The sequence below is a fragment of the Caloenas nicobarica genome, chromosome 13, assembly GCF_036013445.1.
Source record: "Caloenas nicobarica isolate bCalNic1 chromosome 13, bCalNic1.hap1, whole genome shotgun sequence".
In the NCBI taxonomy this organism is placed as follows: domain Eukaryota; kingdom Metazoa; phylum Chordata; class Aves; order Columbiformes; family Columbidae; genus Caloenas; species Caloenas nicobarica.
Window position 1 is genome coordinate 11,042,342 of NC_088257.1, and position 24,975 is coordinate 11,067,316.

The window sequence follows — 24,975 nt, forward strand, 5'->3', positions numbered from 1 at the left end:
TACTTGTTGAAGCTAAAGAGAAAACTCCTGATAGAAATGCAAACTTGACATGACAAGATAGGACAGAGGAACAGAGCAAGGAGAGCACAGTTTTGAAAAGGACAACTCATCCAAGGATTTTTTATTTTTATATACTTCAATGTATGCATCGATGTGTCTAATTGAAGGAGAAAAGTATTAATTGCATTCAGAGAAAAGTGCCAAGATGTATTTTGAAAAGCATTCAAATGTTTTGATAAGTTCTGGAGCACTTCAAGGGGTGGCCTGGGTTTTTTCCTAGGTCGGTGTGAAAAGTATCTCTGCAATGTGAAAGAAAATTGTATCTTGAAAAGGCATCTAAGCTTACATTGACTTGACTGTCATTTTCATGCTAATAGATTATTAGAAGCTGAGTTGAATGGAAGACAGGAAACCTTCAGGGTCTGTTTAAGGTGTCATAAATATGACTATTGCTGCCTCTTGTCTTTATGCAACTCTTTTTATTAAGCAAAAAAAAAAAAAAGGTAGAACCATCTTTTTTGTTTTCCTAAAGACCTTACTAAAAAGAGTGATTAGTATGTTAATTTTTGGATATTTTTTTCCATTCCGGAAGTTTCCACACTCAGTGATGTGCTCTTACCCTCTGCGGATTTCGCACCGAGGTTGCTGATGGGGATCTGCTGGCACTGGTGCCACGGGAGGTCTGGCCGGCCGGGACGGCTCTGCCTCGGCCATCCCCACCGGAAAACCCAGTGGGGAAGCTGTGCATAACCTTTTGCAAAAGGTTTAATTCGACCACCCTGCTTTGCAGTGTCAGGACCCAGCAATGTCAGTTAATAGACATCTACTGTCCGCTGTCACTGGGTACAGAGGAATTGGAAAGTGGGAAAACGTGTCTCTAGGGACATGTGTCTTAAAGAATGAATAGGAAATGAGGTACGGTGATCCTTTCAACTGGCAAGCACAGTGTTTCAGTTTACTTATTAATGCTTTTCTCTTGCTTCAACATGGAAAAAGCATATGAAGTCAGCGTGTTAGAGTAGTTTGGCATGGGGAGAAGCAATCCACGTGTGATGCTTCGGATTGTGATTTCTAACTTTGTCACTGTGCCAAGAAGCCACTTGCGACGAAGCACGGCATTTTGATAAGGTGTTTGTGCACAAGACTGGGAGATAAGACTACTGTCTCAAAAAAGAGGCACTCCTTGCCATTGTCTGCACCAGTTTTGGTGATGTGACAGGAACATGTGAAGGGTTTGGAAGGATTTGTTCACTTTGCTTATGGAACTTCTCTGCAGTACGGATAACATTTGTAACACCTACCGCACGGTGCTGAAGCCAAGGAAGGGTCATTAATATTTACATGACATTTTGTAGGAGTATAGTGATAAATTTCCAGAGATAAGCCTAACACGAAACCCAATAATAAACAAGAAACAAGCCACAAACAAGGCAAAGTGGATGGTTATCAGCATTGTGCATCCCTGGCCCTTCCATCATCTGCCCTTCATGCTCCTGCCATATTGCAAAGTGAAGGCAGTGGAAGTTGGGATTCTCCATCAAAAATATTTGTTTATTCTTTACTCTGATTTCTTTGCACCATACTGACCGCTCTGTGTCTTCTAGACTTTAGATCTGTATTAATGGATGTTTGTTCATTCTTCAGTAAATAGATGAGATAGATAGTAAGTATTTATTTCACAGTGCAGGCCTATGCACCCTGCAAAGCTACATGCAAGCGAGATTTGCCAGAAGCAAAATCAATTGGTTAAACTGTGAAGATTTCAAAGTTGGGTGCTGCATGTGAACAGACATTAAAAATGCTTTAATGCACTTGAGCCATTTTTCTCAGCTGCAAAACCACATCTGATGGAAAACCAGCATTGCTCAAGTTTGCAGAAGTAAACAATGCCACCCAGAAATAAATTACTAAAATGGCTGGTGTCAGTCCTGTAATAATACGCCTCAGATGCAGAGCTTTGATAGCCTGTAAACTGATTGTAACACAACTGGGCTGCAAAGCTTCAGAGAAGGAACTGATTAAAGCTCAACCTGTCTGAAACGCATTCCCAGTTGTCTGAATTAGTTGGGCATTGGCAGGGTACACCTGGGGCTGATGCCCGCTGGGACCTGTAGCCTGGCAGTATGTCTCCAAGCCGATGTGTATTTGTATTTTTTTTCTCTTTCTTTTAAAGGAATTTTCCATTCTTCGTTGGCTATTAAGGCTTATTAAATACCAGCATCTTTAAGGTCCCTAATGTGCAGGCAAGAGCCGTGAGCTCTCCTGTCCTTGAGCAAATGTATTTCTGTTGTATTTGAAGCTATGGCACTTTCCAAAATCTACTGCAGTATACCCTGGTTAGTGTTTTAGGAGAGCTAACAGGGAGAATACGTTACTGTGGGTTTATATGTTAATTTAAGTACGATAGATGGCCTTGGTCTGCAAATCTCCACTGCCTTTTTATTATGTAATGTTAAGTGCTCTTTGTGAACAGTCTTTTGTATGTTTGCTGTATGTATGTTCTTAGCTGTACAAACTTTTAGTAGGGAAATATATTTAAATTACCTCTTGGAAAAAGGGATTGATTTTATTCCTTGAATTCTACCATAGTCCTTCCAGATTTTTGTGAGAGAAGACAAAATAATTTTGCAGACTTCTCTCAATTTTAGTGGGATGATTTGCTAACCAAAAGCACTGGTTTTGGAGCCTTTCCATACTCAGCTCTCTTTGCATACAGCTATATACATTTTCTCCTTTTCTATATCCATTTGATATTCAGCAGGAATGAATTAAATCTTCCCACTCACCTGGCTTCTGTGGTTACTGCCTCTAAATACTTGACTGTGATACTTGCCTTATCCCTTTGGCTTGCAGGATTCCCAGGGAGCCCTGCAGTGACCAGCACGCACAACTCTATAGCATATGGAATTAAAGACAGCTTAAAATGCAACTAAATGCATAAGGAAAGGATGTCCATTAAAACTGCATGTTTTTACTGTATGTTATTGGAGTTTGCTTGTAAGTGCAGTTGTATTCCTCTGAAACGAGTTAACCTGAACATGAAAATGTTGCAAACAATTCTCTGATTAAAGAGTGGCAAACAGATACCACAGGCTATCAGTTTTTTAAAGACGGTGGCGAGGTGGCTGCTGCACTTATGAGTATTTTATCTGACAGCACGACGTTGAGTTCTGGCTCGATATTATTGCTTAGAAATGTCCCGATCTGCTGCACAAAGCAGTCTCCCAGCTGGGCCTTCAGGATCATCTCAAACCGAAGAGGAAACCAATACTCCAACCACCAGTTGTTCTGTAAAGAAATCTCTATTCTCAATGTGGAAAAATCTCCCAGTTTTTGTTTCCAGGGCAGGAGCCTTGCCCAAATTGCAGGGGAGGTTCAGCACAAAAAAACATACTGGGCAATTAATAATTTTTCTCATCCCTCTTTTCATTTTTCCTTCAGAAAACGCTACAGTTCTGGCAGAGTCCGTTGCCTCTTTTGATGTTGATGGTGTCTGACACAGCATTAATGTGTAGTCAGACATGAAAAACAATGCAAGTAGCATTGATTTGTTGTTTTCCAGGTTGGTTAAGTTTCTTCCTATTGAGGAAAGTGGTTTAAATATAGCTCGATAGGCTGAGGGAATAAATACAACCAGGAGTTCTCATTGCCAGCCATATACTAGTGGAGCTCACTCTGCTTTCAGGTGATTCTGGATGGGACCCTGATGATGCTTCCAGGAAAAAGAGATTTTTAGTTTCTCCTTCATTGCGGTAGGTGTTAAATGAAGCATCTGCCATGCACAAATCACACCAAATCCACTTCCATTAAGTTCAGCAGTACTTTACGTGGGGCAAAATTCAGCTAAAGATAACCAGCGGTATTAAATACAGTCCTGTACAAGTAATCAGAATTATAGTTATTGGGTGTAACATTTCCTCTGGATGAAACTGGACCATTCTCGTGCACTTCTTGTCACACTGTGAAATTTTTCCTATGTGAGCTTTGGTTCTATGATGTCCCCAAGCCGAAATGTGTCAGTGGAGCTGGAGGGCCAAGGTGACACACATCACTGAAGCGTTAGTGGGACCTCTGTGGTTTAATGCCGACCCAATTTCCTTTATTTTGCGATTTCACGTATGTAGCAAACTGGTTTTGAAAGCCCCATGTTTATCTAAGATGTGGAGGCGCTCAGCCAAGGATGTGGCTGGTGGCACCGTGGGATGTGGCAGCGGCTGCTCCTCGCTGACCTGCATGAACAACCCTCTTCGTATCAATGCTAGTTCCAACATTTTGGGGAGGCAAAGGGTATTTTCTTTGGGTGGAAATCTGGAATTTAGCCATCAAAATAGCACCAAGCAGACAAAAACATTGTTTACCACAATGAGAATGTTTCACTATGCTAATGGCTGAAGTAAGTTAGATTTCCCCCCCAGTACTGTTATGTTCTTGCTAAGTGAGTTCTAAACAGGGATAGAATTTTACCCAGGATCAAATTCACAAATGCTGAACGGATTTTTGCAAATTGGCATTTACAAAGCAAAAGCCAGTGGGGGCTGCTGGCTCCAAATACTCACATTGCATTTGAAAATTCATCTGGCACTACTTTTAATTAAACCTAGGAGTTGTTCGTTCATGATGCCTTAGGAATGAGAAGGCACTTTCTTCTTGAATTTTGTGAGGTTTTTATTAAGTTTTCCCATGTTGTGCTTCTGTCTGGGAAGTTTCCAGGCCTCCGTATCCCATAGGGATGTGTACTTCGGGGAATTGCTGATCTGTATGGTTTCTCACCTGATCGGAAGATGTATCTGAGTCTCATGTGCAGTACCAGAAAATCACAGCAGAATCTCAACTATGTGTTTGCAATGCTTTGTATAATCCAAAGCATATTTCTGAAGTATACTGGCAATGGAGTTTTTAGTTGCCTCCAGAATGGGTGCTAGGTGAGACTTGCATCATGCACACCAGTGAAAGGGGTGCTGGGTTTGCTGGTTTGGGATTGAAACCACCTTTAAATTATTAGGAGGGAGAAGAGTCAACACGGGTGTCACCTGTGGAGTTGCAGGAATCTGAGCAATTAGAGCAGTCTCACTCTCTGCGTCTTGAAGTCAAATATAAAAAAATGCTGGTGTCAGAAGTTAGTGAAGATGTGAGTTTTCTTTGCTGCACCTCCTACCTAGCTCTGGAACAGACACCTGCTATTTTAATCTTCCACATGTTTTTGAAATAATATTGTTACCATGCTGAATGAGTGAATGGTCTGACTTCTCAGTCTGCAGGGTGAAAGCACAGACTTGGGCTGAATTAACGGAGAATTTGCAATTTGCTCCCTGTTAACAGGGCAGCCGGTGCGGTAGTGGGTTACCCAAAACACCGAGGCTCAGTGCCAGGGCTTTTTAAGGCATTTTAAGAAACACTGAAGGTCTGTGGTCCTCAGATGTTTAAACGCAAAAGACACTGCAAGGATCAGGAAGGGAAAACCTACACTAGGTGGTTCTGCGGCAGCCCGTTTAGTAGGAGGGATCTCATGAGTGGAGTCTCTTTGTCCCTGAATTGTGTTGGCTTTAAGAACTGTAAATTTGATGTTTCCAAAGTTTCATTTCTTGTGCTTCATTTGAAATATCGATTTCTGCCGTGTAACCTGGCTGCGCAGTTACTCCTAGGGACATAGATGAGTTGTGTGAACACGATGGGGCTCCGGGGCAGGGTTGGGTCTTGTTGACGCATCACATCTGGTGGTGCTGATTGGGAAGGGGTGGGGGGCCCCTGGAGTCTCTCTGATAAATCCAGGCTCCCTCCAGGTGCTTCTTGGTGTTCCTCTGTGTAGTCATCTACAGTCGGTATGGAAGAAGCTTAGGAAGAACAAGCAGGAGGCAAAATAGCGGGCAGAGCAAGCTCTGGAACATTGCAGTAGCGATGGCCAGACAGTTCGTGTGCTCTGATGTCTGGCGTGACGCAGTGCCCAGAGTGTGTCGGAAGGACCTTGTTGGTTGTGGGGGCCCCGGTTCCCTCTGAGGGCTGGTTCTCCCCCAGAACGTGTGGCAGGGGAGGGGTGAGTGTGTGCTGAGAGGGGATCTTATCAATGTTTATAAGTATCTCTGGGGTGGGTGTCAGAGGGTGGACCAGACTGTTCAGTGGTGCCCAACGATGGGATGAGGGGCAGCGGGCACAGACTGAGGCACAGGAGGTTCCGTATGAATATGAGGAGAAACTTCTTGACTTTGGAGCCAGAGCCCTGGACCAGGCTGCCCAGAGAGGCTGTGGAGCCTCCTCCTCTGGAGACATTCAAACCCTCCTGGACGGGACCCTGTGCGATCTGCTCTGCTGACCCTGCGTTAGCAGGTGGGCTGGACGGGGGGATCTCCAGAGGTCCCTTCCAGCCCCGGCCAGTCTGCGATCCTGTGGTGCCGTGTCCCAGGGGACAGGCCGAATGCCGGGTCCTTCCAGCTGCAGAGGAGAATGGAAGTGGGACACACGTGCTGGAAGGCAGCTTTCCTGCTCCCCTCAAACAGGAAAACAAAATAAGCCTTGGGCAGGTTCATGTTGGGTGACGGACGCTTCTGGCTGCTGGAGGAGCAGCTGTGTGCCCTGGGCTGTGATCGTCTGCTCTCAGCAGCTGCGTGAGGCTGCTGCTTGGTGGAGGCACATCCAAGTGCGATCAAAGTACTTTCTTTAAAGAGTAATTCTGACTTGCAATGCGGGACTTCTTTCCCCTCCGGTCAGTCAAGAAGTGCTGCTGCAGCAGGGATATTTTGTTCTCTCCTGAATGTGATTTTTGGATAACTTTTTACCATCGATAGCCCTCTAAGGGCTCACGGGGTCGTTGCAGCAGCGTCAGCCCTGTGCTGGACATGCCCACTGACCCCAGTATAAAACTTCCCTAACAATTACTTTTGCTTGGCTTTATTGTTTGTAGTGAGACATCTGTCGCTCTCCTTGGCCATGCAGCTCTGAGATGAGTTGGGAAAGACTGAGGGGACCCTTCAGCAAAGATCAGGTTAAGGAGATAGGCTGCAGAAGTCCTGCATTTCGTTGTTCAGGTTGGAGTATGGGATTTTGGCGTGTTTTTTTCCCCCCTGTGTTTTCATTACTCAGCTGTAGGCTATCTAGCTTAGAGAGAAATCTTTTATCAAGTTGCTCATCTTATTAATTTGCTTGAAATGTTTGCTGGTTCCAGATGTGCCACTAATTTTACCACTACGTCAGTATAAGGTGGCAGCAGGGATGCCATATATTGTGGTTTGTTAGTCAGGGGATAACGTAGTCCAGATCTTTCACTGAACTTCATGGGTGTGTGGTGGTTCAGGTGTTCAGAGAAGCCCTGGAAATACCTGATTTAAATTCTTCTCCAGCTACTGGAAGAAAGAAGATAAATCATAAGTAAACTTAAATTATGTTCTGCCGCCTTTGCAGATTTCTCTCCCCACCTCGTGTAGTAGAAAAATGTGCGTTGTAAATCCCATGTGAGGTGCTTTACGCTGGCAGTTCACGTGACTGCGTTAAAAGGGATGCTCGCTGCCATATTTCAAACTTGCACCTTTTATTTTCCACATGCAAGTGGGTGCAGCTGGAGGAGAGAGCAAGCGGTTTGTCTAGATGATGTGGTGTGTGAGCTCAGATAAGAATATTGGATCATGACCTAGAGAAGGAAAAAAAAGGAAAAGCAAAAAAAAAAGAAAAGAAAAAAAGGAAGAACCCTCCCCATAACTTAGGGGCCCTTGTTCCTTCAGATAATGTGGTGTACTCACTGCTCAGCACATCTGAGGATGGAGACCTATCTCCCTGGAAGCAGTGAAATTAAAAAGTGCTGGTGCTACTGGGAGGGGAAAAAAAAAAAAAAAAAGAAATTCAGATATGCTGGGGTGGTTTTAGGTGACTGGTTTCTGATGCTTCAGTTCTCTGTTTAACTTCCATATTCTGCTTTGAGAGAGAGAAGGGAGCAGCCGGGTCGGTGTTACCACTTCCCATCGTACCTGCTCGACTTTGCTGCTGACACTTGTTAGCTGGATCAGAGCGGGGAAAAAAATCCCTCTCTTGTTGCTATGTGTGCACCAAGTTTTGTGTTTCAAGAATAAATCAGGACGTGTCTCATCTTTGTAACGTGGAGGTGCTGAATCTGCACATGGGCTGTAGAAAAGAGACTTTTTGACCAAAGATTCAGATTTTGTGCTGATCCCTTTTTTTTTTTTTAACTCAGCTGTACTTGCTGAGCAAAACATGAAGGAAGCAAACCCCCCTGCAAATCTGATATTACAGCATTAACTGCAGAAAAGTGGTATTTAGACTGATAATGTTGTGATGATGTCCCGATACTTGCAGGGTGCTGTGAAACCAAGAGGATGAGGGTGATTTTCATTAACTCCCTCTCTTTAGGGATCTCTCTCTTCAAGGTCTCATGTGGTGTCTGCAAAATTCCTCCATTGAAAAGAGTTTGGCTCAGGAGCGGGAGCTGTGGATGGGATGTAGGCTTGACTTGGGCTTTCTAGGTTAGGCATTCACTACATTTACACCTGGATTTGTGGACCATGTCAGTTGTATTCTGCCTCTTTAGAGTCATATTATGACTAATGGCAGAGGGGGTGATGAGGCAGAGAACGAATCAGTAGAGAAAGCTAATTTACAGGTGGGACTTCTGGCAGCCCCATTCCCAGCACCTGACCCCACTATGGGGTTCATGTGATCTTTCATTTCTGGGGAGTTTAGGTTTTGCCCTGAATATATATGGATGAACCTGGGGATGGTCGGAAGAAGCAGTCACTCTTCTAGCTTTCTCTTGTTTCAGTAAGAAATATTGACTAAAAGCTGGTTTAGACTGAACAATCAATTAATACCCCTCAGCGTGCACACACACTGAATTAATTTGATAATCCCTTGTGTAAAGTCAGTGGAAGGAAGAATACTTTTTGTTAGTTTACAACAGGAAGAAAGTGTATCCTCCAAAGATAAATGTCAGCGTATTGATCAAAATTCAGAAGAGTGTCTCCGAAACTTTGCACCATTGCTGGAATATTTGCCGTATTTTGAGTAGCGATACTGATACTCTTTTCCTTTCTTTCCTCCTTTTATTTTAAAGGTAGCACCTTTTACAATCAATTGCATCACAAAACTTTTCAAGTTGTGTTTTGTTGTTGGTTCTTTTTGCTTTTTCTGGGTGGTGGGGTTTTTTTTGTTTGTTTTTTTTTTTTTTTTTGTGCTGGTAGTACCGAGTAGTTTGTGCTTGACTGATGGTTCCTGATGAAATCCTGCATTAAGCTGGCTGCTGGTGGGGCAAGGGTGGGGGTACCCAGCTAAGGAAGGGTTTGCTCCGCGCTGTAATGGATCTAATGGCATTACGCTCAGGATAGCTGCAGGTACATCTGGTGTTAAACTACCATTATTTAAACTTCACTATGCGAGAGACTGCCAGCTCTCCCACTTGCAGCATATAAATTATGTGAATTGCTCATGCACTTTCTTTAACCCTGATTTCTTTTGAATTATGGATGATAGACAGGCCCAGAATTTGCTTTTAGTGTTCCCTTGTGACCGTGTGTGTGCTGAGTGCACTGAGCAGTCATAATCTCAGTGTGTGCAGTCGGGGGATGCATAATATCATTTGGGCTGTGACCATACATACAGCTTGTATCCTAACCATTAAGGGAGTTATAACATCTGAAACTCAGAGCTATTCTGGGGCAGGGCGGGTGCTTTGATGCCAGGTTTGTGCAAAAAAAAACCCAACCCTCTGAGGCTGGAAGGATTCATAACCATGAACTCTGTGTCCCAGCTGGGTTTTTGAAAGCTGGCATGATGTCTCGTTTCCAGAGAGCCCTCTGTTGTAGAGATTAGAGACTGTCTTTCAGGCTTCATTGTTGGGAGGAATAACAACTCCTGTTTTTAATGAAAATATTAGGATTGTCTTTCTTTGAAGTTTTCAAGCCCGTGTGTGTGGTAGCCATACACTTAGTTGGCTGAATACTTTTGTCTGGGCAGGGAACAGGTCTGAAAGAAGATTGTGGTGACGTGAGCGTTGGTCTCTTCTCCCAAATAACAAGTGACAGGACGAGAGAAAATGGCCTCAAGTTGTACCAGAGGAGGTTAAGATTGGGTATTTGGAAACATTTCCTCCCGGAAAGGGCTGTCAGGCATCGGAACAGGCTGCCCGGGGCAGTAGTGGAGTCACCATCCCTGGAGGGGCTGAACAGACAGAGATGAGGTTCTTAGGGACATGGGTTAGAGGTGGACTTGGCAGTGTTGGGTTAATGGTTGGACTTTGATCTTGAAGGTCTTTTCCAAGCTAAACGATTCTATGATTCTAGTTAAAGTAGAATGCTGCAGAGCTGATGGGGACCCTGCCGAAGCTGATGTTGCTGTGATTTCAGCTTCTCATACTGCTCCTCAGAAGGGGAAACCTTTTGAAAGACATTGATGCAACGTGTGGATATCATAGCCCTTCTGCAGAAGAAAGGAAAGTATTGCCACTTTGAAGATAATTTCCACAGCATTTATTGAATAATGTGTGTTTTTAAGGTGCGCTAACAGCAGCTGTTTGTAAATTGTATATAACCGCTACAGATGCTGACAATGTGTCTACGCTCCTGTTGTCGCATTCAAGCGCTGCATAAAATTTAAGACTTTTTTTTAATGCTTAAATATGAAGAAAGCTTCACTCCGTGGCATATTGATTTCACAAGCATTAGCTCTTTAATCAAACAGCCCCGAAGTTTTGCACTTCATTAACTGATCTTTAGGAGTAAAGTGCAAACTATTTGCAGAGAGCTGCCTGGGAGAAGTCTGTCGTTTCTGAGAGCAATTGAAATGCCCGGTGCTGGAAGATTTTAGACAAAAGTTGTGCTTGGAGTGGAGACAGCAGAAGTTAGAGCTATGGAAATTACTGGGTGGAAGAAATGAGGATGGTCAGGTGTCGTGGCAAGTATTGCTAAGGGAAAAAGACACAGCCCGCGCTGCCCACCCGTCGCCGCACGCCTGCCTGTCGGGTGCACTTCAGCTGCTTGGGCTTGTAATACCAAGGGTAAATTGTTTGCACGCATAGTTATCAAGGCTTATTAATACTAAGCGTTGTATAACAAACACATTTGCAAATAACGGCTTCATAATGTCGCCTAAATAATTGCTTTAAAAATGGCTAGAGCATTATCTTATTAATGTCTTTTTTAAAGTATGCCATCAAAGTTATTTTTCTTTTATATTTTCTTTATTTTTCTGTTTTCTTATTTTTCTTTCTACATTGCTATTTTGGACATTCAGGCGTATCCAGACAGTCACCAGGAAGATATATTAGCTGAAAATTCTCTGGAAGCACTTCCAAAATTATTGAGCTGTGTTTCTTCACAGCCTGCAGTCTGTCATTTGCACTCATGCAGGTAAAATACTGTGTAATGAGATGCATTTAATAGGTGCAGTTCATTAAAGGCATGCAGAGCAGTGCCTGCTCTTAGCTGCAAAGAACCACTCGGTCCCCAAGACTCTTTGCAAGCACAGACCTCTCCAAAAGAAACCACTTAATCCTTGGGTGAGCAAATATGATGGTAATGTTCTGTGCTGTGTTGTGTGCTATGATCTAATTGAGATTTAATGCATTCAGCCTTGTCCCTGCCGTGGACTCCCTTTGGACCATGCAGTACAAAGCTCGGTGTTAGCAGCTTTCTTTGCTGTATCCCAGTTTATGTTTTCAAAGACATTCAGGCACTTGTTACTTAGTTTGAGTGTTCGAAATAGTTGTGCTGGTAGGATGCACTAAAAGCGAAGAAACGAGATCCTTGCTTTTCCTTTCAAAATGCAATATTTGCTTTAAGCAAGAGTATTGAATTATGAGTCTTCCATTCTCCCACCCCCGTGTTTAATAGCCATATATTTGCTACTAATCGTGTTAAGTATATCTGCACCTCACACGATGGTATCTAATTCCACAATAATATTTCAGTATAAAGTCAATTAAAATTGCCAGTACAAATGTGCATAGCAAATCCAGGTGGAGACAGTCTCAGACAGCTTTTGCAGCTGGGATGTTGAGCCCCTGACGGGTTGGTGCCAGCACTGACAGCAGCTTGCTTTTTTTCTCATTTTCCTTTTTTTTTTTTTTTTTCCCCCCTCTCTCCCTTCCTTGCTGACCAGTCATTGACTCCACTGCATGGTCAGACCCAAGGGATTTCTTTTCATTGACAGTTTCAGGCCTTTTTTTTCCCCTGAAATGGTCACTGTGTGTGTTCTTCCACCTGGGTAACCTGGAGGCAGCCATTTAGTGCCTGCAAGTCGTGTTGGAGTCAGTAAACCACCCTCCGGGATCCCCGCAGAGACCTGCTCTGCAAATGCAACTCCCGTTGGCGTCGGTGAGGATTATCAACAGGAACAGCTGGCAGCTCTGGTTTGTACTTTAGCTAGAGACAAATATTTCCATTGAGATGTACAGGTTTTTAAGTCAAAGCTGCGCTACGTTATTTTGTGCAGAAAATCTTCAAATGAAACTTTTTTTTTTTTCTCCCCAAGTATTTGCTCTATCTGTTGGACAATCCCAGCTTGTAGCAGCTATGAAGTTGTCTGAATCTCCCCATGCTGGGTGTTAATGGGAATTGGAGCAGTTGAACACATGTGCATCAATAGGAGACTCGCAAGCATAAAAACGGAATTTGCTCCCTGCTTTTTTCTCTCCTATAGAGAAAATACGCCCCATTAGTACAGAAAGCTTTGGCAAGATGGTATTTGCAGTCCAAGGCTGGAAAGCAGCTGCCATCCCCAGTGTGTTGTTCAGCAGAGGACTTCGCTTTTCACTGCTGCCAGTAATCCTATTTACTGCGAGCACAAAATACCAGCTGGATTTTGGCTGCTGGATGCGTTCTCCTGTTACGAATGGGCTGAAGTCATTTTGTGCTGCAGTTGATCCGACGGAGCGATGCGCAGGGAAGACAGGGATGCAGGGAGGGTGGCGTCGTCCGGGGGCTGTCAGCACAGCCGGCCCTTTCCCAGCCACGGTGCGATGTGACGAGCTGTGCTCGAGGTGAATGAACACAGTTTTCGCCTCTAAAGCAAATGTTTTTGCAAGCGAACTTTTCCCCAGGCTATTCCAGTTATCCTTGTCTTGTCTCCCATGTTTCCTTTGCACGCTCTTGGCTCCTGGGTTGAAACGCTGAACTGCAAAATACTCAGCAAAGGTATTACAGGTGCACAGCAGGCTCACGGGGAGATGGTGGTGGACCCCGCAGCGTGGGAGAACCTGGGTACCCCGTCACAGGGCAGCACCAGTTTCTTCTCTGCTCGTGAATTAATTCGTCACTTGAGCTCTATAAGCATAGGGAAAAGAGCTGTGTCCTCAGCATGGGACGTTCAGTGTTTGCTTAGCTCTGCTCCTCTTTCAGTTAATAATATCTAGCCTTTCTGAAAATCTTACTTTTTAAGTTTGTGGGGTTTTTTGGTGGTGGTGTGTGTTTGTTTGGGTTTTTTTTTAAGCTTCTGGGACACTTTTTCTCATAGATAAACTAGGAAGACTTCTCTTCTACTGGCATAACTCAAGGTAGTACTAGAGATGGTTGTAATGTCACAAAAATTGGTAGAAGTTGTTTCTGTGGTCTTGCCGTGGAGTCCAATACAATGACTCTTGCTTCTTTTTTCCATTCTGGTCCAAAGCGACTGGGGAGAACGCTGCCACTCCTGCATTTCTTTTGATCCAGTTCATCATCACATCTTTCCCCCAAAGCTGTGTGTCCTAATCCAGAGGAGCCAGTTGTAATGACAGAGACTGGGATGACAGACTGGGGAGTTTCTTGTATTGTTCTTCAATTTTAGGATGGGCAAATTTATTTCTAAGGCACCGGGGAACGAATTTGAACTATAAGCTGATGGAAAAGCCTAATTCCAGCCCTCAGTCTGAAATGCAGTGCTTGCCTGTTCTTGGCTCGTGCCTCGTGCCCTGTGTCGGGTGTCTAGTGTCTCTGCTCTAAACTGGTGCCACTGGTTTTCTGGAGCTTTCATGGCACTCGTCAAACCTGCGTTCAGCTGTGACCACTGCCTTGGGTGGCTGTGCACACCTCGTACTCCTGTGTGTACAGTTGTACCATATCCGCGTGGATCCACTCAATACGCGAAACGTGCCCTGCCCCAAAATATGTTTTATTCCATTCCTTTTCTTAAAAGAATAAAAAGCTGCATAATGCTATTTTTGACCAGTATACTCTGATGTTGATGACTGATGATTGCGGCTTATTCCTGCTTTTTATCCAAAGCTTTTCCTTTTTTGCTATTAAATGTGACCCTCCTGTTTTTCATTTGGTGCCTTTGTATTCAAAGGGAAACAATGTTTTGTTGATTTTATTAGTTGTTGCTTGTTTTTATTCATTGTACAGAGCACTTTGAAAGGGAAGGCAGTGAATATGTGTACTCTTATATCTACCATTTCAGATTCAGCTCTCCACGTGCTTTTCCTGGTGTGAATGAATGAGGAACACTCCTGCATCCTAGATGTGGGCTGCAGGTTTTATTTAGCAGCAAAATAAGTCTTAGGTGGACTCTCTGCATGGCTGTGCACCAGCACTGATGCCATATGAGGGGATAAAGCTCCTTTTTGGTGGTGCAGGGCTCTGCCCTGATGGGCAGTTTCCCAAACCAGATGCAAATTAAGAAAATTCAGATTAAGTTAAAAATGTTTGAAACAAAAATACACCACTGCAGAAACCTTTAATTTCTTACTGATTTTTGTCTGTTTTCACCTCTTCTGGATTTTTCTTTTGAAAGTCTCAACCTGAGAAACTAGTGTTATTCCTTCTCCTCAGAATAAAAAAAAAAAAAGCAGCTAATTTTAGTGTTTCAGTGCTAATGTTCCATTTCTGTACCGCTACCCTCTGAGCCGGTTTTAACAGTATGTGAAGTTTAAAGGCTTTTCACTTTCAAGATGGCTTTTTAGTCGTTTTTTCATTTTACCGTGTTATCCTTTCAATAGCCTATAACTCTTCCATCAAGGAAATGCATGTTAAAATGCCTCCTTCAGCACAGAGGAAATACAGAGTAAAAGGCTTGTAATGCAGTAAAAATGGCTTTAATTCCTCCATCCTCCTTTGTATAAGAAGCATGGGGAGAAGTAACTGCTGGAGGGCAAGTGGGGATAAAAAAGATGTGTTTTGTTAAATTTTGGAGCTTAATATGTTGATGCACATACTTGCAACTGCTTGGTGCAGGTAGGGGTGATGGCAGGACTGGCAAATAAGGGTGGATGTCTGCTGGGGGTATTTACCTCAGGAATAGGTCTTGAAATCTGATACTCAGGAGCAGGATTGTTAGTCAAACTGCCTTAAGAAAGAGATACATCTTCAATCACAATTGAGGTAATTTCTTTTATTGTTGCTAAAGTAAAATCCTCAAAAAGGGGGGAGAAATAGATGTGCCCTGAGGACAGAGCCTTGAAAGGCTTGGTGTTAACTACAGGCTCTTGGGTCTGGTGTGCATTTGCAGACGGTGACCAAAATGTCAAGGTGTTGTCCTATACGAGATGAAGGTTTCTGTGTGATAATGCTGGCCCCCGATGGAGCAGGCAGTGAGACAAACGTGGGTGTCCACAAAATACGGGAGTGCTGGAGTGTAACGGTGTCCTGGAATTAGACAACAAACAGAAAATTAAACCAGTGGAGAACTGCAGAATTAACATAAGGCGCAGAAGAACTGGATGCAATTGCTTAGAAAATAGTGTTTATCCATATTTCTTAGTCTTGGAGAAGAACTTCATTAAAGATAACAGAGATGGGAGAGGGGTATGCAAATGGTTATTGATAGATGTTGGGCTGTGGCAATGTTTCAGGCTGGCTTTGGGCTCATGGAGCCTTTACTGCTCACTCATGCTGACCAGCACCGAATTAAAGCTTGAAGGCACTCTGGTCTCTGTACCTGGAGCACAGGGAGCTGCTGGGGCACATCTATAGTCAGGGAATTTGGGGGATATGTTGTATATTTTGTATGTTTTGGTGAAGTTGCGATTAAAACTGGCTCACTGTGCCTGGCAGTGCACACATCTGGGGACAGGTTTGAGCAGCACTTTGCTCCATCTGATGAGGCACCGCTGAGAGGAGTTTGATTCCATGTCATGGTCAGAAATGGTTGGGTCTTGCCCTACAGTGGTTCTTCTGTTTAAAAAAAAAAAAAATATATATATAAACGCATACAGATTTCTTTTTAAAGTGCTTCCCTTAGATTGTTCCAGCAGCTTCAAAGAAGCTTCAACTGGAAAACGGCTGGGGTATCTGGTGGGGTTTGTGGCTGGACCCCCTCTCTTGTGCCAGCACAGCTGGTGATGGAAGATGCTCATTGCTTTCTCCTCGCTGTCCCACTGACCTTCTCTGGAGCCTTTTCAGCAGGAAAGGTTTTCATAAGTGCAGGGATCACTGTGGATGTGCTATGCCCAAATGTCTTTTCTCTCTTTACCTAGAAGGAAATCACTCACCACATCAGCTGCTCTGGCATACACCCAGCTCAAACTTCAAGTAAAGGCGTACTTACAAAAAATGCAGAATATCCTGCGAGTCCTATGGGTAATCTGCAGGTCAGCTTGTGATCCTCTTGGAGACCATGGTGGGATTGTAGACACCAGCTAGGAAATATTTTTGTTACACTGTACTGGCCAATATCTCTTCAATATTCCCCAGGGTTTCACCTTTTCCCCGTGTTATTTTCTTTTGCAAAGCTGAACCAGCAATGGAGAAGGAGTTGGAGGTGGCCTGAGGGCAGCAGCCGAGCTGCTGCTGGTCCGTTGCTTTGGGCCCCTTCTGTGGCTTTTGTCTCCTTAGGTCATTTGCGTGCTGTGGTTTTCTCCTAGACTCAAATGGTTCATTAAGGATGAAAAGAAGGGATGCACACAGACAAGCAAACAACTTACGGAGTCAGTAAGAAGATCCCTCCACCAGTTACTTTCCCTTTCTGAGGAATGGCTCAAAACTGATTTATTAAAATGTCCTTTCTTCTGTGTCCCAACGCAGATGTAATACATCCTCGTTCAGTAGTTGCATGATTGTAATTCTCCCCATAATGGACCTGTTTGGCTCCTGCCTCACACTTCTGTTATATGATGACACTCCTACGCTTGTAATCTATGAAGCTCTAAGGCGACTAGTTGGGAAAACATAAATGAAATGTCTTAAGAAAAAAAAAATGTGAAAAGACACTGTGCAACCTCAACAGTTTCCAGCAGGAAGTTTGTGCTGATTTAGATGTGCTGCCGGAATGGCACTAATTCCGCTGCCGGGACTGCCTCTTCCATCAGGTAAAGTAGCCGTGAGTCAAACATGCATCACACTTCACCCAGGAGTAAAAGCCGCCCACGTACAAAATACCTGCACTAACACAAACCCCATTATGACTAAATAGCTTTAATATTTTTTCCCCTCTTTCTCTCCATTTATTTCCAACAAATGGCAGCTTTTATAGGAAAACATCAGGGCTCAGAAATAAACTCACAAAATGAATCCTGTCTAATTTTCACACAGCTGTCTGCCTTCATTTCTGCATGGTACTAAATGACAGAAGTGTCACAAGTTGTCGATACATGCAACTATTGATAAACTCCCTCTGGAAGCTTCTGTCCCTGATAATTAATCCATATTGGGAGAGGAGAAGCAGGAGAAGTGACAGTAGAAGACCCCATGGATTTATTGTCTTAACACACCAAACCGAGTTCTCCCTGGAGGTGGATTTGCAGGCTCACTCTTGCTTCCTTTGGAGGGTAAGGGCTTTCTTCGTTAAAGAAAAGGAGCTGGTTTGAGAATTTTATTTCTGGCTGCTAGAGGAGGGGTGATGAGTGTAGGGGCTCACGGAGGCAGCTCCATTGGAGTATTTGTCCCTTATTGTTTGCACAGCTGAGTGCTTCCGATCATGGAGCAGAATGAAGCCCATTTCTCCAAGTCACAAAGTATTTCCAAGTTATGCTAAAAACCAGGTGGAATATGGAAGTTACTAGAAGATCGGGTATTTCACTATTGCGTTTTTAGGTTGTACTCAGCGCCAGCCTAGCAGTGAGAGAGGTGGGTGAAATGGGAAGGTGGTGTTTCTACCTCTTTTATGTTTTTAGGGTGTGCTTTAACAGAGTTTGAAAAATGTTTTTCAAGAATGCAACTTCATTTTTAAGGCTCAAACGTGTGAATGCACCCCTTAAAGAAAAGGAAACGCTAATGGAAGTGCTGGCACAGGCATCGCTGTGATAACGCAAACTGAGGTCTCTAAAATCAATCGTGATGAAACCTTCTGCAGTGGTGTTCATACAATTTGGTGCAAGTCAGATTTTTCTTAAACTAAAAGCAGCATTCAAGAATAATGTAATAAGGAAGCTGAATGGATATTAATTATAAAAGCTCATTATCTATTCCTCTTCCAACCAAAAATAAATAATCAGAATAATGTGTTTTTTTGAGAGAAACACGATGATGAGCTGGCTTTCTGTTTCTGTTCTTTTTCCTCAATGAGCCTTACAAACCGATGCACTGAATGAGAAAATAAATAGGAAACTGAAAACATCTTTCTGTCCAATCGGAAATAACATTTGGTTTGTGCATATGTAAGGAGAAAATAGGCATACAGAAACAAATGCAATTATTTTCTGATGAATGGTCTTATTGCAAAGTAATGAGTCAAAAAAAATAGAAAAAGGAGAGATTTCTGTGAGACTGTAGAATACCCCTTTGATGGAAACTTGGCATCTTTTGTTCTTGAACCGTTGCTAATAATGCAAGATGTCCCCTGTTTTTATATAGGTGGGATAAGCGATGGCTGTGTGTTTCCCCCTGCCACTGCAGCACGGCCCAAGACAATCGGCTTATAGATTTCTCCCTCCTCCAAGAAGAAATGGTCAAAGCAAGGGTAAAATTGTGAAAGTTTTTGGAATTGGATGTTGAAAAATAGGTGGAAGTGAGGAATTACTGCCTCGTGCCAAGGAGGTTTGGGGTTGCGGAAGGCTCTGGGTTCAGGATGAGTTGCAGAGGAACCAGGAGAGGGGAGATGGTGTGTCCAGGGTGTAAAGGAGAGTGAGCAAAGGTGACATGGATGGACACAATTAAAGGTCAATAATGCAGACAACTGGGAAGGTCTAGACAGTTCAGCTTGCCTCCAGCAGCTCCACTGGTAATGTAATTGGAGAAATCGCCAGGAAAACGGGCAAGTCATCTATAGTTATTTCATTACAGGATTCGAACCTCCTTGTAGTCTCTGCCACAAAAACGTCATTGAAGGAACAGCAGGAAGATGCGTGACGCTGAGTTATTGATTTCTCATGTCTTTTATAGTAGCCCAGAGAGTGCTAGGGCTTGCTGTGCTGGTCAGAGGATAAAAGACCACTGAAAACAAGGAGAGGAGCAAGGCTGGTCCTGGGAGTACGAGTGAAGGAATGGGGCAGGCAGAAGATTGATGAGCAGGATTAAAGGCAAGGAGACTGGTTTTGAGCCTTGACTTATGGGGATTTCGCTGCCTTCCCTCAGAAGATTGTATTCTTCTGATATGGAGTTTTACCAAAGAAACCAAAGTATTAATGTGATCTGTTCCCTCCAGATCTGATACTGGAAAGTTTCTGCATTCTTTGGACTGTGCAATACTGAGATAATTAAATAAACGATCAAGTAAGTAGACGTGTGTGTGTGCACACATGTAAATGCACATATGCTGCTACCCGTCTTCACTGGGTTGCTCACAACGCTGTAAATACAGGTGCCTAAGGAAACATTAAATTAAATCTTCCTGGTCAATGCAGGCAACATATTGGTCATATACTAATGTAGTGCTGGTTTTTTGCACATCGGTCCAGCAGATTTCAGTCTATGTTTATACTTGCTGCACAGTGGTAATATAATAAAATCGCCCTCAATATGCAGTACCTATCATAGACAACTTTATCTAAACATGTAATAAAGAGCAGTTTTATGAATTGCCTCTTTAGTAGCTCTTCCAAGAAGAGAACAATCAAGCAAATTGTGCATGGTAGAGTTTCATGGCAAGGATCTAAATATATATGGTCTCATATATTGGCTGGTATTTCTTTCTCAGTAATCTCTGTATAAGCTTTACGTAGTTTGGATCTTTGGATTTGTACATGCCTGTTGCCTCTTGTGTTCATGTTAGTACCCTCACAAACGGTCATACCATCCAAAAATAATATTTAATGAAGCTTGTGATCTCATAATGGTTAAATGGATTTGAAATGAGGCAAAAATTAGGCTATTTACACTAGAAATAACATAGTTACTTGAAATTTTCAAATGCCTTTTCGTGGTATCACCTCTAATGGGTTTCATAGTCCTGGCAGCTATAGAAATAATATTAATCCCTATTTTCAGATGTAAACATGGATACAGAAAACTTGCCTATGATTTTGAATGCTTCCTTGGTGTTATTTGCAGAATAACTGCACACTGTTGCTTGATTTTGGATGAGCAATTTCGTTGTGTTTGTATTTGATGTTAAACTGGGGATACAGATTAAGCAGTTCCCTTGGAACTGGTGTCATCAGTGTAACTCTTTGTTGCAATACTCCTTTCCAGAGAAGATTTTCCTTTCCTTTTGCTGGTTGGTGGTTTGGTTTTGTTTTTTGGGTTTTTTTGGTCTTTTTGCCCTTCCCTTCTGAGGCTGATGTGTCCTTCTCCATCTCGCTCAAGGATGCGCACACACATACACAGTTAGCTCCTGGACATTGAGATAAAATAGTTTGCATCCATAGCAAAACATGTGCTTGAAGCACATCTCATTTTCTGTATTTTTCTCCAGGATAAGTCACTAGTTCTGCTTTATAAAAAATAAAGAAGTCATAGCACCAAAGGCTAGTAATGGAGATAATGAATGTACTGTTGCCATACCCCTATTCCAGGTGATTTATTGTGGCTTTTCTGCCTCTCCACATTCATACCAAGCATGGAATGAACCAAGAAACTCCTAGAGCAGATTATTATAAAATTCCTGCTTTGTATGTGCTATTTTATGGCAGTAGTAATAACGTACGTAGCACACGTGTTTGCTAACTGAACAGAAGCCAGGTTCAATAGTCAAGCATCTGAACTTTGATTACTTACAACCACAAGTACACAAGGTGTATATTAAAGGTGTGCTGGGGAAGGAAGATTTAAGGCGCCATGCTGCAGCATCTGGCTTCGTATCATCAGCAAAAGTGAAGTTCTAGCAAGTCAAGTGTATGAGAAGTGTCTGGTTGTGTGTAAATGTGCATAATCTGAGTACGTGACTAGTTGTATGTGAAAACACACTTGAACACATCCACCTGTGTGTATATATCTGCATGAACTGGCAATGTATGTTTTTCAGCAGTAAATAGTGCTTACGGGTGTGGCGTTTTGGACTGTGGAAGATCGATGTGAGAAAGGAAAAATGTTGGAAAACGGGTGCGAAGATGCTGGATGAATAGCTTGTGACCTGTTACCTTGCAGGTTTACCTAATGGAAGTAACAAGCTAAGTTTAGTGGCTGAATGTTTTTATCGTGTTATAGATGGTTTGATTTTATTTTTGTTACATTTGCAAGGTGCAGCGTTGCCTTTGAAGGACTTGGCATAGAAGCTTCCAGTTTCAGCTATACCAGTCTCCAGTGCCCCATAATTAAAGTTTCCAGTTCTGGCTCCAGTCCTGATGTAACATCTAAACTTTTTCCTTTAGCGATAAAACTAGATGTCCAGCTGCCTGCAGGAGCTCACTGTTGCTTGAAGGCAAACTGGCTTTCTACATGTAAATGTAGTAATTTACATTTCTGCAGTGTATAAGCAACGTTTTATGTGTAGCCATATGATAAAGCTGTGTGGTTTTTGGCCTTGCTTTACGTGTGATGGGTTTGTCTGGTTGGTCTGAATTGAACTCCGTGCTTGTTGTGAACCCAGCCTTCCCTTGAACTCTGTGGGAGTTTTGCTGAAGCAAGGAATAGTGTTGTGTTTGGGAATCAAAAAAAAAAAAGTCTCTGAGCCTTATTCTGTAACGTATTTAGTGGCATGTAAAAGGTAGATGAGGTCTCTGTCTTTATGAATTAATGAGCAGCCGGAGGATGCATATACTCTGTTGTGGCAATAACATCTTCCTTTTCTTATTCAAGTCTTGCTTTGGGATGAAGGCAGCTTGCTAAGCAGCCTTAAGAAGTTCCTCAACTTGGTTATTTTACTGCCTGCACCAGGCTTTTGTAGGTTTCCCACTGAAATTCCAAATTTCTCAGGGACAGACAGAAAACAATTGGAGTAAAGTGTTATTATGGGTCTATGTGAATGGGCTTCCTCTCTCTATCCTGTTGGCTTTAATACAGTATAACAACCCAGACTCTTGCCATGCCAAGTAAACTTAGTGTTGAAAAGTGGCTTGTTTTGCAAGACGATACATTTTTAACCTAAGTAAATTAGTTTCTTTGCAACTAATAAATTAAATAAATTATGCCTTTTTCCGTGAGCAGTTAGTTGGTCGTTTCACTTGATTACCTTTCCCATTTCTGTTTTTAATAATCCATGTAAGAGTGGGAAATTCAGTCACTTCTAATGATGTGACAAAAACATCGCGGCGGCAGGCGCGTTCCGTGTGGCTGAGCTCGGTGCCCGTGTCCTTCCTGGCTCCAGCGCTGCCGGTGGGATCAACAGGAGCAGGTGCCTGGACGCGACCGAGGAAAGTCACTTTCTGTGACGTGTGGGGCCGCTCTGGATTAATTAATTACCTGGATAAATTCAACAATGCTTTTGCCATCAAATACCTCCTTTCCTCTTGGTTTCCACTGGCTCCGTTCTATTTCACATCCCGTCACTGGGCACAAGATCTGTCTGTACAGCTGAGTGTGCTCGTGGGGAGCTTTTGTTCTTCGAAGGATTATGCAAATAGTATTTGAATTAAAGAGCTGCTGTCAACATTATCAGATTCTGGCAAAGACGTCCCATGTTGACACTCTGCTTGCAGACACAGATTTCAGAGGACTTGAACTAGTAGAAGCACATCAGGATTCTGGAATATGTGAATCTTGCCTTTTTTTTGGGCGGGAGGAGGGGTATCCTGTCTACCCCCTTACCCAACTTAGGTGTGTTTAAATAGGAGTTCTTCCGGGAACACAGAATAAACCAAACTGTGAACAAAACGAATGAGACATAAATGCAGCCAGGCTTTCTGTGGTTTCTCCGTAGTAACTGGGTGGATGTAGAAAAGCCAAAGTATCTTGATGGGTTTTGTTTGTTTGTTTTTTGTTTGTTTTTTTTTTTTTAAATAAGGTAGTGTTTAACTGAATCTTTGATATGTCATTAAAAAACTTAAAATTTCCATTGCAGTAGGAATAGTCTGTGTCTTCAGTAATGCTAAGTTTATATTAAAAACTCAAAATACCAAAAATACTTGAGGCTCCAAGAGGGTTTTGGTAGCTGTTGGGGCAGGGTGCTGCTGTGGCCTGCCCAGATGTGACCTGATGCATTAAATCAGAGCATCCCACCGTGAATGAAGAGGCAGAAATAACCTTCAGCGAGATGCATGTTGCAGTCCTCAGCTGGTGCTGGCTCCGAGAGATCAATTTTTAGTGATTGAGACAGCACGAGAAGGGCTTTGCTGTAGTTATGTCTGAATTACATTTATATAGATGGTAATAGCTCCCGAATCTTGGTTTTTAAATATCTTTAACATTGGCAGCAGTCTCTAAAGCATCGTCTTTGAGGCACATTGTGATGGATAAGCCAAGTGTTTATAGAGATGCAGGTTCTGCCACCGAGAGGAGGGGGAAGAGGAGGAAGATGCTTGGCCAGGGGTTCCTCAAGCCCTGATCCTTTGTGCTGCTCTGATCTCCAGCAGACACTGTAAATGCAGATGGCCTTGGCAGTGAGGTCTCCCAGCGGTCACAGAATTTGCATTCTTGAGGACGTTTTGCAGGAACTCTGGAACAATTAATAAAGCAAATAAAGAATATTCAGATACTCCTTCCAGGGACTGTACTTTTTGCACTGCTCGGAGATGCTTTGACCTTCTAGTTTATTATAAGTCAGGAAAAGTCAATATTTCTTAGCTTGCCAAGTTGGAGGAATTTTAATGAGTTATTGAGTCAAATAGTTAATCCTCCGATAACAGATTTTTTTTCCCTTTCAGATTTACAGTGATAAAAAACAAAGGCTTAACAGGACGAAGCAAAATGGGGTTTTGTAGAAACTTTTGCTTCTTTTTGTGTACATGCTTTAGCTTCTCGATCAGTAGCAGATGAAACATAGCTTTAACACTGGGGCATTTCATATTGCCATAAAATGCTGTGCAAGCAGGGCTGTGTCATTGTTAGCAAGGAATTTAGCATGATGAAAAGGAACTGATAGATTGAAGTAGCTCGTGCTGATGCTCCTCACATCCCCATTACATGTGATGGGGGGATCTTTGGGTGAGATCCGACCTGCTCTCCTGGACTGAACTCTTCTGCTGCTTGAAAAACCTTGGAAGATAAGAGCCCTGGGTGTATTTTGGAGGACGCTGTGTTGCTGCAGGATTTGTCCCACTGGATGCTGGAGCACATCTGAAGCAATGCTCCCACTTGAGCTTCCTCTGAAGTCTAGTGCACACCAAAACCTCAGCGAGAGCCCAACCTGCTTCTGGCAAATGGAGGCAACAGGGATTTGCTTCAAAACTGTCTTGTTGGTCCAGACTGAGTCACTGGTCTGGGTGCAGCAGCTGTTGGAAAGCTTTACAAGGCTGGCAGCGGGCTGTGCACGACAAAATGTTTATTCCTGCCTTAATTATGCCTTTTGCAGCATTCCTTTGTAATTCTCAACTTTGTGTACTCCAATTAGCACAGAATAATCTAATTTCCTGGAACTCTCTTCATTGGGTATAATGCTAATTATTGGTCTGAGTAGTGGCTTGTTTGGAAGTACCCTGTCCTGTATGAATTATAATAATGTTCTGTTGTAAGCCTTTAAGCGAGGAAACTTCAGAAGCAGAAAATGTTATAGCACAAGGGCAACTTGCTTAGCCTTTTAATAGTATCAAATAGCAGATAGTAATGTTCAGAACATTATAATCCAATGAATTCTTAAAAGAAGAAAAGCTATTTTTCA

The 24,975-nt window shown here is 42.9% G+C and overlaps 1 protein-coding gene across 1 annotated transcript in view; it reads left to right on the forward strand.

Moving 5' to 3' along the window:
• The window catches only part of FSTL4 (follistatin like 4), a 220,783-nt gene that overhangs the window by 46,006 nt on the left and 149,802 nt on the right, over nucleotides 1–24,975 (forward strand). The window lies entirely within an intron of this gene.